The sequence below is a fragment of the Oncorhynchus keta genome, chromosome 21 (assembly GCF_023373465.1).
Source record: "Oncorhynchus keta strain PuntledgeMale-10-30-2019 chromosome 21, Oket_V2, whole genome shotgun sequence".
NCBI lineage: Eukaryota > Metazoa > Chordata > Actinopteri > Salmoniformes > Salmonidae > Oncorhynchus > Oncorhynchus keta.
The window spans coordinates 23,588,779-23,603,051 of record NC_068441.1 but is presented as its reverse complement, the minus strand read 5'-3'; the positions used below and the strand labels follow the sequence as shown (position 1 = coordinate 23,603,051).

Here is a 14,273-nt window from a genome sequence, read left to right as displayed (position 1 = left end):
TAGAACATTCCAGACCCTATATAGTACTATAATGTTCAGGACTTCTCTAGTCTGTCTTTACAGAGGAGAATTATAGAATGTTCTGGTGGTTCCTCTGCTGTAAATTCCTAATTACTGAACTGATTATTGAGTAGTGAGAATGGGATTATCTAAAATAGACCTAGAGGTGTGAGGAAACACTGACAGCTGCAACCTGACTACTGCTGCTCAAGGAGGAATAAGGAATGTGAGTGGCCAGAGTGTCACCAAGGGAGGCTGTGTGTACTGTAGGCAGCTACATAGCTACAAAGAGAGCTGGGGCTTGGCAGTAGCGAGGGAGTGAGGGGGGCATCAACGAGTTAAGGGGGCTACTGGGACGTGTCAGGGATGTGTCAGGGATGCCTCCCTAAACCTCAGGCAGTAATTGCCGACGACAGAGGTACACATATAGCCCCAGATTAGACATGAAGGAGGAGGGGTAACCCACTCAGCAACAGTTATTTTCTCCAAAGAGACAGACTTACAGAGAAAAGTAATTGCCTCTCTCACTTCTCTCCCACTCTACTTTCACTATTTCAGATTGTACCCCCCTCTCTCTCTCTCTCTCTCTCTCTCTCTCTCTCTCTCTCTCTCTCTCTCTCTCTCTCATCTCCTCTCTCTCTCTCGGTGGAGGAAAGCTTTGGTTTTGAAGCTCTGTCCTGACCTTCAGTGTTTAGGTCTTGGGGGATCAATGAAATTCAACAATCAATTACACCTGAACAGAGTTGACAACAGAGAGGGGAGACAGGAAGAGGGGATAGCGCAGAGGAAGTCTAGAAAGAGATTAGAAGGAAGGAGGAAATAGAGATCTTTAGTGTAGGACTGAAGAGTTATAAAAGAAGAGTACATGATGTTTGGAATGGGTTAAGAAGCGTTATGAAAAGTGGATATGAAAATATGATCCTTTTCTCTCTGAGCAGGAAGTGGCTTTGATGTTTAATCTATGAGTGACAAAGGCAGAGGAACCAGAGAGAACTGGTCGAGCAGCCAAGTCTACTGTACAGCCGACACGCAACACAATGGAGGAGAGAGGGGGTGGGAGAGGAGAGGGAGGACGAGGGAAATGCAGAAGAGAAGGGGCACAGGAAGTAGACCAGAAAGAGAGAAAGAGATAGAGACATCAACATGTATGAAGAAGAGGCGGAACAAAGGAAAAGGAAGCAGGATCTATTTTAGGGACTGAAATTGACATGGAGAGAGAGAGAGAGAGAGAGAGAGAGAGAGAGAGAGAGAGAGAGAGAGAGAGAGAGAGAGAGAGAGAGAGAGAGAGAGAGAGAGAGAGAGAGAGAGAGAGAGAGAGAGAGAGAGAGAGAGAGAGAGAGAGAGAGAGAGAGGGTGTCCAGCTTTGTGGTGCTGCAGTGGTAACGATAGCCAATGCAGCACAATAAAGAGGCATGTGACGTCGGTCTTGCAGCATAGAGAGCTGGGCTGAGCTCTGACAGCCTGTCCTGTATGGTGGCTGCTTGGAATGAATTGCAGTATACAGTACATTACTGGTGGCAGACTGGCAGTGTGATAGGTTTGCTTCTGAGTTTATATGAATCAATCCAGATATGTTGGTTTGGTTCAGCTTCAGTCTTTAATTGTATCTGGTTCAGCAGATGATGACGTTTAATCCATGTTGACTGACAGAAAACACAATTCAGTGAGAGTGCTGCCGGTACTTTATTTTAAATATTTATATCAAAATATCTTACTGTTCATAGCAGGAAAGACAATGTATGCTGGCTGGGGTATAACATTTGAAACGTGTGGAAAGTATTATATAATAGTGCCTCTAACTGTGCTTCTGAAATGCAGTAGTGCTGCAATAACATATCCTTGGCTGTAAACTGTGAGCAGACTATTCTTTCATTATTAGAGAACTTCCATTGTGCTCTGCGCTCACAACCTGACTTCCCCTTTCAGATCACTGAATACTGGACTGGTAGAGCAGATGGAGATCAGGACTTTCTCACACACACTGACTGTACTGATGATGATGCATAAAGAGAGTGAAGGCCAAACAGGTGGCCAAGGGTCCAGTCGAGTTTTTACAACAGTGGAAGTTGAACACACACATACACACCACACACAGTACACTATTCTACGCTGCTACATACAGGCACAGACAGACAGATGACACTCACACACCCACACACACAGGGTTGACGACAGTGACACCTAACCCTACAGCAAACCCTCGACCACAAAGCGCCACAGGGGGTGGTGCGAACAGCCCAGTACATCACTGGGGCTGAGCTCCCTGCCATCCAGGACCTCTATGTCAGGCGGTGTGAAAGGATAGCCGAAAAATTGCCAAAGACTCCAGCCACCCAAGCCATAGACTTTTCACTCTGCTACTGTACGGCAAACAGTACCGGAGCATCGGCTCTCGGACCAACAGGCTCTGAGACAGCTTCTACCCCCAAGCCATAAGACTGCTAAATAGTTAATTAAGTGGTTACCCTGATTATCTGCACTGACCCTATCTTACACTGACTCTATGCACACTCACTATATATACACACTCACACACACACACACACACACACACACACACACACACACACACACACACACACACACACACACACACACACACACACACACACACACACACACACACACACACACACACACACACACACACACACACACACACACACACACACACACACACACACTACACTGAAACTCACACAAAAACTCCACACACATTCACATACTGTACACTAGATATGCACACACACACATAACACACACACACGCATACCGACAACACAAACACACACACTTTTACACTCATTTGCTATTATTATCTATCCTGATGCCTAGTCACTTTACCCTGCCTTCAAATACCTCGTACCTCTGCACATTGACCTGGTACTGGTACTCTCTGTATATTGATTTATTCTTGTGTATTTTATTCCTTGTGTTACTATTTTTCTTTTTATTATAATTTCTCAGTTAAGTCTACACCTGTTGTATTTGGCACATGTGACAAATAACATTGTATTTGATTTGAGTGTGTACTACAGAATGTGAGAACATGGTGTCCAGGAGAGTGGATTCGAGAGGGTAGATAGATGCAGCTGTTACGGCCTTTCAGACGCTCCCCTGTCTATGTTTCCACCGCTCTTTCCTGAAAAGCATTTAGTGCTTTATTCATTGGCATATGTCAATATTTTTAGCCAGGATCGTGTGTCAAACTTGAGTCTGGCTTAGAGGTGACACTGTGTTTACCCTGAGCAAAGAGACTTTTACTGTATGTTTAGGGGATATACCCATCCCTCAAGCTGGTCCAATGTACCCTGGCCTGTACTTTCTATACCCATTGTGAAGCAGTTCAAAAACATTTAATATTACACAACAATAATGTTGAATACACGTAGTGCACATTATGAAGCAAATTGCCTAAGCCTGCTACAGTGAAATTGTTATCCTCAATGCAGTCTATGACCGGAAAACAGGTCTTACCACATCTTACTGGTGATAAAACGCTCCCATCTGTGTAGGGGAGGGGTTGTATAATCAGGCCTTAAAAACAGCCTCAGATTTGACCGTGTATGTTTACAGGTGAGTTTGTGTTCTAATACACACAGCAGCAAGGAGAGAGGATCATATACAGAGAAAATAATGTAGAGACAACAGATGTATGTGGTTACAGTACAATATTTGATTTTCAACAAATGAATGTTTCTTATTTTTTTTAAGAAACATTAATATGCTGAAAATCCCAAATTGTTTGCATGGTCAACTTACACACAGCTCTGACTGTGGGGCGGCAGGGTAGCCTAGTGGTTAGAGCGTTGGACTAGTAACCGGAAGGTTGCAAGTTCAAACTCCCGAGCTGACAAGGTACAAATCTGTCGTTCTACCCCTGAACAGGCAGTTAACCCACTGTTCCCAGGCCGTCATTGGAAATAAGAATTTATTCTTAACTGACTTGCCTGGTTAAATAAAGGTAAAATAAAAAAATAAAAAAACACACACATTTACTCCACAAGACATGTCACAAGGAGTCTTTCCACAGTCCCCATATCCAGAACAAATTCAAGAAAGCGTATAGTAGAGCCATTATTGCATGGAACTCCGTTCCATCTCATATTGCTGAAATGAACAGCAAACCTGGTTTAAAAAAACAGATAAAGCAACTCCTCAAGGCACAACGCCTCTCCTCTATTTGACATAGACAGTTTGTTTGTATGTATTGATATGTAGACTACGTGTGTCACGCCCTGACTGTAGAGATCCTTTTATTCTCTATGTTTGTTTGGTCAGGGTGTGACTCGGGTGGGAAAGTCTATGCTTTCTGGTTCTTTGTTTTTGGCAGGGTATGATTCTCAATCAGGGACAGCTGGCTATCGTTGTCTCTGATTGGGAATCCTACTTAGGCAGCCTTTTATCCTTTTCTCATTTGTGGGTTGTTGTCTTCATTTAATGCATGTATAGCCTTACGGAGCTTCACGATAGTTTTAGTTGTTTATTGTTTTGTTGGCGACATTTGCACCTTGGTCCGGTCCTTTTCAAGACGACGTTCGTGACAATGTGTACTAGTTCTGTCCTTGAGCTGTTCTTGTCTACTGATGTTCTGTATTATGTCATGTTTTATGTTTTGTGTGGACACCTGGAAGAGTAGCTGCTGCTGTTGCAACAGATAATAGGGATCCCAATAAAATACAAAATACAGACAAAGACATGCATTCAAACTGAGCATTGGTTTATGTGCTTATTTCACATTTAATGATGTGTACAGAGCTGAGGGCTTCTGTCTTTATGACTGTATGTTTCAGAAGGCAGTCAGTGTCATAAGCACCTAGCTGTTAGACCCCTACTCTACTGGAATGTGTGCAGCACCATCCAAGATCCTAATCACTTTTACATGCCGATGGAACAAACCAATCTGAATAATCCCACAAGGGATGTATATGTTATAATATATTTGTTATTCAACATTTTTGATGTCTTCACTATTATTCAACAATGTTGAAAATAGTAAAAATAAACAAAACCCTTGAATTAGTAGGTGTTCTAAAACGTTTGACCAGTAGTGTATGTGAACACTTAAACCACCTCTTCTGTTAATTCTGTTAATTCTTTAGTTCTACTCCCTCAGTCATCCTCTTTTTGGTGCCCTGTACAAAGACTGACATGTGCTTTGTAAGCATTCACTACTTTCTCAAATTTCACCCAATGACCAGATCAAGTCAGTTTTTTGTTGCATCACATTCACCCTCGCTGACCCCTCACAATCCCTCGATCACAACTATCTCCATGAAGCATTCTAGAAATAAAAGCAGTTGGTGGCTGTCCTATGCTTGCTGGAAAATATATCATAAGCACTTGGCCAGCAGTCATTCTACTGTGTTTCCTTTTAAGACATCCCCACAGACTGAAACATTCAATCCAACATCAACATCTCAGAACCCTAACCCCCTGTGCTCTAGTCCCCTAGTACCCGGTTCTCCAGTCCCCTAGTCCCCGGTTCTCCAGTCCCCTAGTCCCCTGTTCTCTAGTCCCCTAGTCCCCTGTTCCCTAGTCCCCTGTTCTCTAGTCCCCTAGTCCCCTGTTCCCTAGTCCCCTGTGCTCTAGTCCCCTAGTCCCCGGTTCTCCAGTCCCCTAGTCCCCTGTTCTCTAGTCCCCTAGTCCCCGGTTCTCCAGTCCCCTAGTCCCCTGTTCCCTAGTCCCCTAACCCCCTGTGCTCTAGTCCCCTAGTCCCCTGTTCTCCAGTCCCCTAGTCCCCTGTTCCCTAGTCCCCTAACCCCCTGTTCCCCAGTCCCCTAGTCCCCTGTTCTCTAGTCCCCTAGTCCCCTGTGCTCTAGTCCCCTAGTCCCCTGTTCTCTAGTCCCCGAGTCCCCTGTTCTCTAGTCCCCTAGTCCCCTGTTCTCTAGTCCCCGAGTCCCCTGTTCTCTAGTCCCCTAGTCCCCTGTTCTCTAGTCCCCTAGTCCCCTGTTCTCCAGTCCCCTAGTCCCCTGTTCTCTAGTCCCCTAGTCCCCTGTGCTATAGTCCCCTAGTCCCCTGTTCTCTAGTCCCCGAGTCCCCTGTTCTCTAGTCCCCTAGTCCCCTGTTCCCTAGTCCCCTAGTCCCCTGTTCTCTAGTCCCCTAGTCCCCTGTGCTCTAGTCCCCTAGTCCCCTGTTCTCCAGTCCCCTAGTCCCCTGTTCTCTAGTCCCCTAGTCCCCTGTGCTCTAGTCCCCTAGTCCCCTGTGCTCTAGTCCCCTAGTCCCCTGTGCTCTAGTCCCCTAGTCCCCTGTTCTCCAGTCCCCTAGTCCCCTGTTCTCTAGTCCCCTAGTCCCCTGTGCTCTAGTCCCGTAGTCCCCTGTTCTCTAGTCCCCGAGTCCCCTGTTCTCTAGTCCCCTAGTCCCCTGTTCCCTAGTCCCCTAGTCCCCTGTTCTCTAGTCCCCGAGTCCCCTGTTCTCCAGTCCCCTAGTCCCCGGTCCTCCAGTCTCCTAGTCCCCTGTTCTCTAGTCCCCTAGTCCCCTGTTCTCTAGTCCCCTAGTCCCCTGTTCTCTAGTCCCCGAGTCTCCTGTTTTTTGGTCCCCTAGTCCCCTGTTCTCTAGTCCCCTGTTCTCCAGTCCACTAGTCCCCTGTTCTCTCGTCCCCTAGTCCCCTGTTCTCTAGTCCCCTAGTCCCCTGTTCTTTAGTCCCCTAGTCCCCTGTTAACTAGTGCCCTAGTCCCATGTTCTCTAGTCCCCTAGTCCGCTGTTCTCTAGTCCCCTGGTCTCTAGTCCCCTAGTCCCCTGTTCTCTAGTCCCCTGGTCTCTAGTCCCCTAGTCCCCTGTTCTCTAGTCCCTTCGTATCTAGTCCCCTAGTCCCCTGTTATTTAGTCCCCTAGTCCCCTGTTCTCAAGTCCCCTAGTCCCGTGTTCTCTAGTCCCCTAGTCCCCTTTTCTTTCGTCCCCTAGTCCGCTGTTATCTAGTCCCTAGTCCCATGTTCTCTAGTCCCCTAGTCCCCCGTTGTCTAGTCCCCTAGTCCCCTGTTCTCTAGTCCCCTAGTCCCCTGTTCTCCAGTCCCCAAGTCCCCTGTTCTACAGTCCCCTAGTCCCCTGTTCTCCAGTCCCCTAGTCCCCTGTTCTCTAGTCCCCTGTTTTCCAGTCCCCTAGTCCCCTGTTCTCTAGTCCCCTGGTCTCTAGTCCCCTTGTCCTCTGTTCTACAGTCCCTTCGTCTCTAGTCCCCTAGTCCCCTGTTCTCTAGTCCCCTAGTCCCCTGTTCTCCAATCTGCCAGTCCCCTGTTCTCCAGTCCCCTCGTCCCCTGTTCTCTAGTCCCTTCGTCTCTAGTCCCCTAGTCCCCTGTTCTCTAGCCCCCTAGTCCCCTGTTCTCTAGTCCCCTAGTCCCCTGTTATTTAGTCCCCTAGTCCCCTGTTCTCTAGTCCCCTAGTCCCCTGTTCTTTAGTCCCCTAGTCCCCGGTTCTTTCGTCCCCTAGTCCCCTGTTATCTAGTCCCCTAGTCCCATGTTCTCTAGTCCCCTAGTCCCATGTTGTATAGTCCCCTAGTCCCCTGTTCTCTAGTCCCCTAGTTCCCTGTTCTCCAGTCCCCCAGTCCCCTGTTCTCTAGTCCCTAGTCCCCTGTTCTCTAGTTCCCCAGTCCCATGTTCTCTAGTCCGCTAGTCCCCTGTTCTCTAGTCCCCTAGTTCCCTGTTCTCTAGTCCCCTGGTCTCTAGTCCTCTAGTCCCCTTTTCTACAGTCCCCTAGTTCCCTGATCTCTAGTCCCCTAGTCCCCTGTTCTCCAGTCCCCTAGTCCCCTGTTCTCTAGTCCCTTCGTCTCTAGTCCCCTAGTCCCCTGTTCTCTAGTTCCCTAGTCCCATGTTCTCCAGTCCGCCAGTCCCCTGTTCTCCAGTCCCCTAGTCCCATGTTCTATAGTCCCCTAGTCCCCTGTTCTCTAGTCCCCTAGTCCCCTGTTCTCCAGTCCCCTGGTCTCTAGTCCCCTAGTCCCCTGTTCTCCAGTCCTCTACTCCCCTATTCTCCAGTCCCCTAGTCCCCTGTTCTCTAGTCCCAGAGTACCCTGTTCTCCAGTCGCCTGTTCTCCAGTCCCCAAGTCCCCTGTTCTCTCGTCCCCTAGTCCCCTGTTATTTAGTCCCCAAGTCCCGTGTTCTCTAGTCCCCTAGTCCCGTGTTCTTTAGTCCCCTGTATTCCAGTCCCCTAGTCCCATGTTCTATAGTCCCCTAGTCCCCTGTTCTCCAGTCCCCTAGTCCCCTGTTCTCTAGTCCCCGAGTCCCCTGTTCTCCAGTCCCCTGTTCTCTAGTCCCCTAGTCCCCTGTTCTCCAGTCCGCCAGTCCCCTGTTCTCCAGTCCCCTGTTTCCCTGTCCCCTAGTCCCCTGTTCTCTAGTCCCCTAGTCCCCTGTTCTCTAGTCCCCTAGTCCCCTGTTCTCCAGTCCCCTAGTCCCCTGCTCTCTAGTCCCCCGTTCTCTAGTCCCCTAGTCCCCCATTCTCCAGTCCGCCAGTCCCCTGTTCTCCAGTCCCCTGTTTCCCTGTCCCCTAGTCCCCTGTTCTCTAGTCCCCTAGTCCCCTGTTCTCTAGTCCCCTAGTCCCCTGTTCTCTAGTCCCTTCGTCTCTAGTCCCCTAGTCCCCTGTTATTTAGTCCCCTAGTCCCGTGTTCTCTAGTCCCCTAGTCACGTGTCCTTTAGTCCCCTGTTTTCCAGTCCCCTAGTCCCATGTTCTATAGTCCTCTAGTCCCCTGTTCTCTAGTCCCCTAGTCCCCTGTTCTCCAGTCCCCTAGTCCCCTGTTCTCTAGTCCCCTAGTCCCCTGTTCTCTAGTCCCCGAGTCTCCTGTTCTCCAGTCCCCTGTTCTCTAGTCCCATAGTCCCCTGTTCTCCAGTCCGCCAGCCCCTGTTCTCCAGTCCCCTAGTCCCCTGTTCTCTAGTCCCCCGGTCTCTAGTGCCCCAGTCCCCTGTTCTACAGTCCCCTAGTTCCCTGGTCTCTAGTCCCCTAGTCCCATGTTCTCTAGTCCCTTCGTCTCTAGTCCCCTAGTCCCCTGTTCTCTAGTCCCCTAGTCCCCTGTTCTCCAGTCCGCCAGTCCCCTGTTCTCCAGTCCCCTAGTCCCCTGTTCTCTAGTCCCCTAGTCCCCTGTTCTCCAGTCCTCTACTCCCCTATTCTCCAGTCCCCTAGTCCCCTGTTCTATAGTCCCAGAGTACCCTGTTCTCCAGTCGCCTGTTCTCTAGTCCCCTCGTCCCCCGTTCTCCAGTCCGCCAGTCCCCTGTTCTCCAGTCCCCTAGTCCCATGTTCTATAGTCCCCAAGTCCCCTGTTCTCTAGTCCCCTAGTCCCCTGTTCTACAGTCCCCTAGTTCCCTGGTCTCTAGTCCCTTAGTCCCAGGTTCTCCAGTCCCCTAGTCCCCTGTTCTCTAGTCCCTTCGTCTCTAGTCACCTAGTCCCCTGTTCTCTTGTCCCCTAGTCCCCTGTTCTCCAGTCCGCCAGTCCCCTGTTCTCCAGTCCCCTAGTCCCATGTTCTATAGTCCCCTAGTCCCCTGTTCTCTAGTCCCCTAGTCCCCCGTTCTCTAGTCGCCTGGTCTCTAGTCCCTTAGTCCCCTGTTCTCCAGTCCCCTAGTCCCCTGTTCTCTAGTCCCTTCATCTCTAGTCCCCTAGTCAACTGTTCTCAAGTCCCCTAGTCCCCTGTTCTCTAGTCCCCTAGTCCCCTGTTCTTTAGTCCCCTAGTCCCCTGTTCTTTCGTCCCCTAGTCCCCTGTTATCTAGTCCCATAGTGCCCTGTTCTCTAGTCCCCTAGTTCCCTATTCTCCAGTCCCCCAGTCCACTGTTCTCTAGTCCCCTTGTCCCCTGTTCTCTAGTCCTCTGTTGTCAAGTTCCATAGTCCCCTGTTCTCTAGTCCCCTAGTTCCCTGTTCTCCAGTCCCCTAGTCCCCTGTTCTCTAGTCCCATCATCCCCTGTTATCAAATCCCCTAGTCCCGTGTTCTCTAGTCCCCTAGTCCCCTGTTTCTTTAGTCCCCTCGTCCCCTGGTCTATAGTCCCCTAGTCCCCTGTTCTCCAGTCCCCTAGTCCCCTGTTCTCTAGTCCCATCATCCCCTGTTATCGAATCCCCTAGTCCCATGTTCTCTAGTCCCCTAGTCCCCTGTTCTCCAGTCCCCTGGTCCCCTATTCTCTCATCCCCTAGTCCCCTGTTCTACAGTCCCCTAGTTCCCTGATCTCTATTCCCCTAGTCCCCTGTTCTCCAGTCCCCTAGTCCCCTGTTCTCTAGTCCCTTCGTTTCTAGTCCCCTAGTCCCCTGTTCTCTTGTCCCCTAGTCCCCTGTTCTCCAGTCCGCCAGTCCCCTGTTCTCCAGTCCCCTAGTCCCATGTTCTATAGTCCCCTAGTCCCATTCTCTAGTCCCCTTGTCCCCTGTTCTCCAGTCCCCTGGTCTCTAGTCCCCCTAGTCCCCTGTTCTCATTTAACATTACATTACATTTACATTACATTTAAATCATTTAGCAGACGCTCTTATCCAGAGCGACTTACAAATTGGTGCATTCACCTTATGACATCCAGTAGAACAGTCACTTTACAATAGTGCATCTAAATCTTAAAGGGGGGTGAGAAGGATTACTTATCCTATCCTAGGTATTCCTTAAAGAGGTGGGGTTTCAGGTGTCTCCGGAAGGTGGTGATTGACTCCGCTGTCCTGGCGTCGTGAGGGAGTTTGTTCCACCATTGGGGGGCCAGAGCAGCGAACAGTTTTGACTGGGCTGAGCGGGAACTGTACTTCCTCAGTTGTAGGGAGGCGAGCAGGCCAGAGGTGGATGAACGCAGTGCCCTTGTTTGGGTGTAGGGCCTGATCAGAGCCTGGAGGTACTGAGGTGCCGTTCCCCTCACAGCTCCGTAGGCAAGCACCATGGTCTTGTAGCGGATGCGAGCTTCAACTGGAAGCCAGTGGAGAGAGCGGAGGAGCGGGGTGACGTGAGAGAACTTGAGAAGGCTGAACACCAGACGGGCTGCGGCGTTCTGGATGAGTTGTAGGGGTTTAATGGCACAGGCAGGGAGCCCAGCCAACAGCGAGTCCCCTAGTCCCCTGTTCTCTAGTCCCTTCGTCTCTAGTCCCCTAGTCCCCTGTTATTTAGTCCCCTAGTCCCGTGTTCTCTAGTCCCCTAGTCACGTGTCCTTTAGTCCCCTGTTTTCCAGTCCCCTAGTCCCATGTTCTATAGTCCTCTAGTCCCCTGTTCTCTAGTCCCCTAGTCCCCTGTTCTCCAGTCCCCTAGTCCCCTGTTCTCTAGTCCCCTAGTCCCCTGTTCTCTAGTCCCCGAGTCTCCTGTTCTCCAGTCCCCTGTTCTCTAGTCCCATAGTCCCCTGTTCTCCAGTCCGCCAGCCCCTGTTCTCCAGTCCCCTAGTCCCCTGTTCTCTAGTCCCCCGGTCTCTAGTGCCCCAGTCCCCTGTTCTACAGTCCCCTAGTTCCCTGGTCTCTAGTCCCCTAGTCCCCTGTTCTCTAGTCCCTTCGTCTCTAGTCCCCTAGTCCCCTGTTCTCTAGTCCCCTAGTCCCCTGTTCTCCAGTCCGCCAGTCCCCTGTTCTCCAGTCCCCTAGTCCCCTGTTCTCTAGTCCCCTGGTCTCTAGTGCCCTAGTCCCCTGTTCTATATTCCCCTAGTCCCCTGTTCTCTAGTCCCCTAGTCCCCTGTTCTCTAGTCCCCTGGTCTCTGGTCCCCTAGTCCCCTGTTCTCCAGTCCCCTAGTCCCCTGTTCTCTAGTCCCTTCGTCTCTAGTCCCCTAGTCCCGTGTTCTCTAGTCCCCTAGTCCCCTGTTCTCCAGTCCCCTGGTCCCCTATTCTCTCATCCCCTAGTCCCCTGTTCTAAAGTCCCCTAGTTCCCTGATCTCTAGTCCCCTAGTCCCCTGTTCTCCAGTCCCCTAGTCCCCTGTTCTCTAGTCCCTTCGTTTCTAGTCCCCTAGTCCCCTGTTCTAGTCCCCTAGTCCCCTGTTCTCAAGTCCCCTAGTCCCCTGTTCTCTAGTCCCTTCGTCTCTAGTCCCCTAGTCCCATATTCTTTACTCCCCTAGTCCGCTGTTGTCTAGTCCCCCAGTCCCCTCTTCTCTAGTCCCCTAGTCCCCTGTTCTTTAGTCCCCTAGTCCCCTGTTATCTAGTCCCCTAGTCCCATGTTCTTTAGTCCCCTAATCCGCTGTTCTCTAGTCTCCTTGTCCCCTGTTCTCTAGTCCCCTAGTGCCCTGTTCTCTCGTCCCCTAGTCCCCTTTTCTCTCGTCCCCTAGTCCACTGTTCTCTAGTCCCCCAGTCCCCTGTTCTCTAGTCCCCTAGTCCCCTGGTCTAAAGTCCCCTAGTCCCCTGTTCTCCAGTCCCCTAGTCCCCTGTTCTCTAGTCCCCTAGTCCCCTGTTCTCCAGTCCCCTAGTCCCCTGTTCTCCAGTCCCCTTGTCCCCTGTTCTCCAGTCCCCTAGTCCCCTGTTCTCTAGTCTGCTGTTTTCCAGTCCCCATGTTCTATAGTCCACTAGTCCCCTGTTCTCTAGTCCCCTAGTCCGCTGTTGTCTAGTCCCCCAGTCCCCTCTTCTCTAGTCCCCTAGTCCCCTGTTCTTTAGTCCCCTAGTCCCCTGTTATCTAGTCCCCTAGTCCCATGTTCTCTAGTCCCCTAGTCCCCTGTTCTCTAGTCCCCTGGTCTCTAGTCCCCTAGTCCCCTGTTCTACAGTCCCCTAGTCCCCTGTTCTCCAGTCCCCTAGTCCACTGATCTCCAGTCCCTTCATCTCTAGTCCTCTAGTCCCCTGTTCTCTAGTCCCCTCGTCCCCTGTTCTCTAGTCCCCTAGTCCCCTGTTCTTTAGTCCCCTAGTCCCCTGTTATCTAGTCCCCTAGTCCCATGTTCTCTAGTCCCCTAATCCGCTGTTCTCTAGTCCTCTTGTCCCCTGTTCTCTAGTCCCCTAGTGCCCTGTTCTCTCGTCCCCTAGTCCCCTTTTCTCTCGTCCCCTAGTCCCCTAGTCCACTGTTCTCTAGTCCCCCAGTCCCCTGTTCTCTAGTCCCCTAGTCCTCTGTTCTCCAGTCCCCTAGTCCCCTGTTCTACAGTCCCCTAGTCCCCTGTTCTCTAGTCCCCTGTTTTCCAGTCCCCTAGTCCCATGTTCTATAGTCCCCTAGTCCCCTGTTCTCTAGTCCCCTTGTCCCCTGTTCTCCAGTCCCCTACTCCCCTATTCTATAGTCCCCTAGTCCCCTGTTCTCTAGTCCCAGAGTCCCCTGTTCTCTAGTCCCCTGTTCTCTAGTCCCCTAGTCCCCCGTTCTCCAGTCCGCCAGTCCCCTAGTCCCATGTTCTATAGTCCCCTAGTCCCCTGTTCTCTAGTCCCCTAGTCCCCTGTTCTCTAGTCCCCTGGTCTCTAGTCCCCTCGTCCCCTGTTCTACAGTCCCCTTGTTCCCTGGTCTCTAGTCCCCTAGACCACTGTTCTCCAGTCCCCTAGTCCCCTGTTCTCTAGTCCCTTCGTCTCTAGTCCCCTAGTCCCCTGTTCTCTAGTCCCCTAGTCCCCTGTTCTCCAGTCCGCCAGTCCCCTGTTTTCCAGTCCCCTAGTCCCATGTTCTATAGTCCCCTAGTCCCCTGTTCTCTAGTCCCCTTGTCCCCTGTTCTCCAGTCCCCTACTCCCCTATTCTATAGTCCCCTAGTCCCCTGTTCTCTAGTCCCAGAGTCCCCTGTTCTCCAGTCCCCTGTTCTCTAGTCCCCTAGTCCCCCGTTCTCCAGTCCGCCAGTCCCCTAGTCCCCTGGTCTCTAGTCCCCTAGTCCCCTGTTCTACTGTCCCCTAGTCCCCTGTTCTCTAGTCCCCTGGTCTCTAGTCCCCTAGTCCCCTGTTCTACAGTCCCCTAGTCCCCTGTTCTCCAGTCCCCTAGTCCCCTGTTCTTCAGTCCCTTCATCTCTAGTCCTCTAGTCCCCTGTTCTCTAGTCCCCTTGTCCCCTGTTCTGTAGTCCCCTAGTTCCCTGTTCTCCAGTCCCCCAGTCCCCTGTTCTCTAATCCCTAGTCCCCTGTTCTCTAGTTCCCCAGTCCCATGTTCTCTAGTCCGCTAGTCCCATGTTCTCTTGTCCCCTAATCCCCTGTTCTTTAGTCCCCCAGTCCCCTGTTCTCTAGTCCCCTAGTCCCCTGTTCTCCAGTCCGCCAGTCCCCTGTTCTCCAGTCCCCTAGTCCCATGTTCTATAGTCCCCTCGTCCCCTGTTCTCTAGTCCCCTAGTCCCCGGTTCTCTAGTCCCCTGGTCTCTAGTCCCCTAGTCCCCTGTTCTACAGTCCCCTAGTCCCCTGTTCTCTAGTCCCCTGGTCTCTAGTCCCCTAGTCCCCTGTTCTACAGTCCCCTAGTCCCCTGTTCTCCAGTCCCCTAGTCCCCTGTTCTCCAGTCCCCCATTC

At 51.2% G+C, this 14,273-nt stretch overlaps 1 protein-coding gene across 3 annotated transcripts in view; it reads right to left on the bottom strand.

Annotated features, from left to right (window-relative positions):
- Positions 1 to 14,273, bottom strand: part of LOC118380874 (zinc finger protein 385A-like) — a 92,233-nt gene that overhangs the window by 11,300 nt on the left and 66,660 nt on the right. The window lies entirely within an intron of this gene.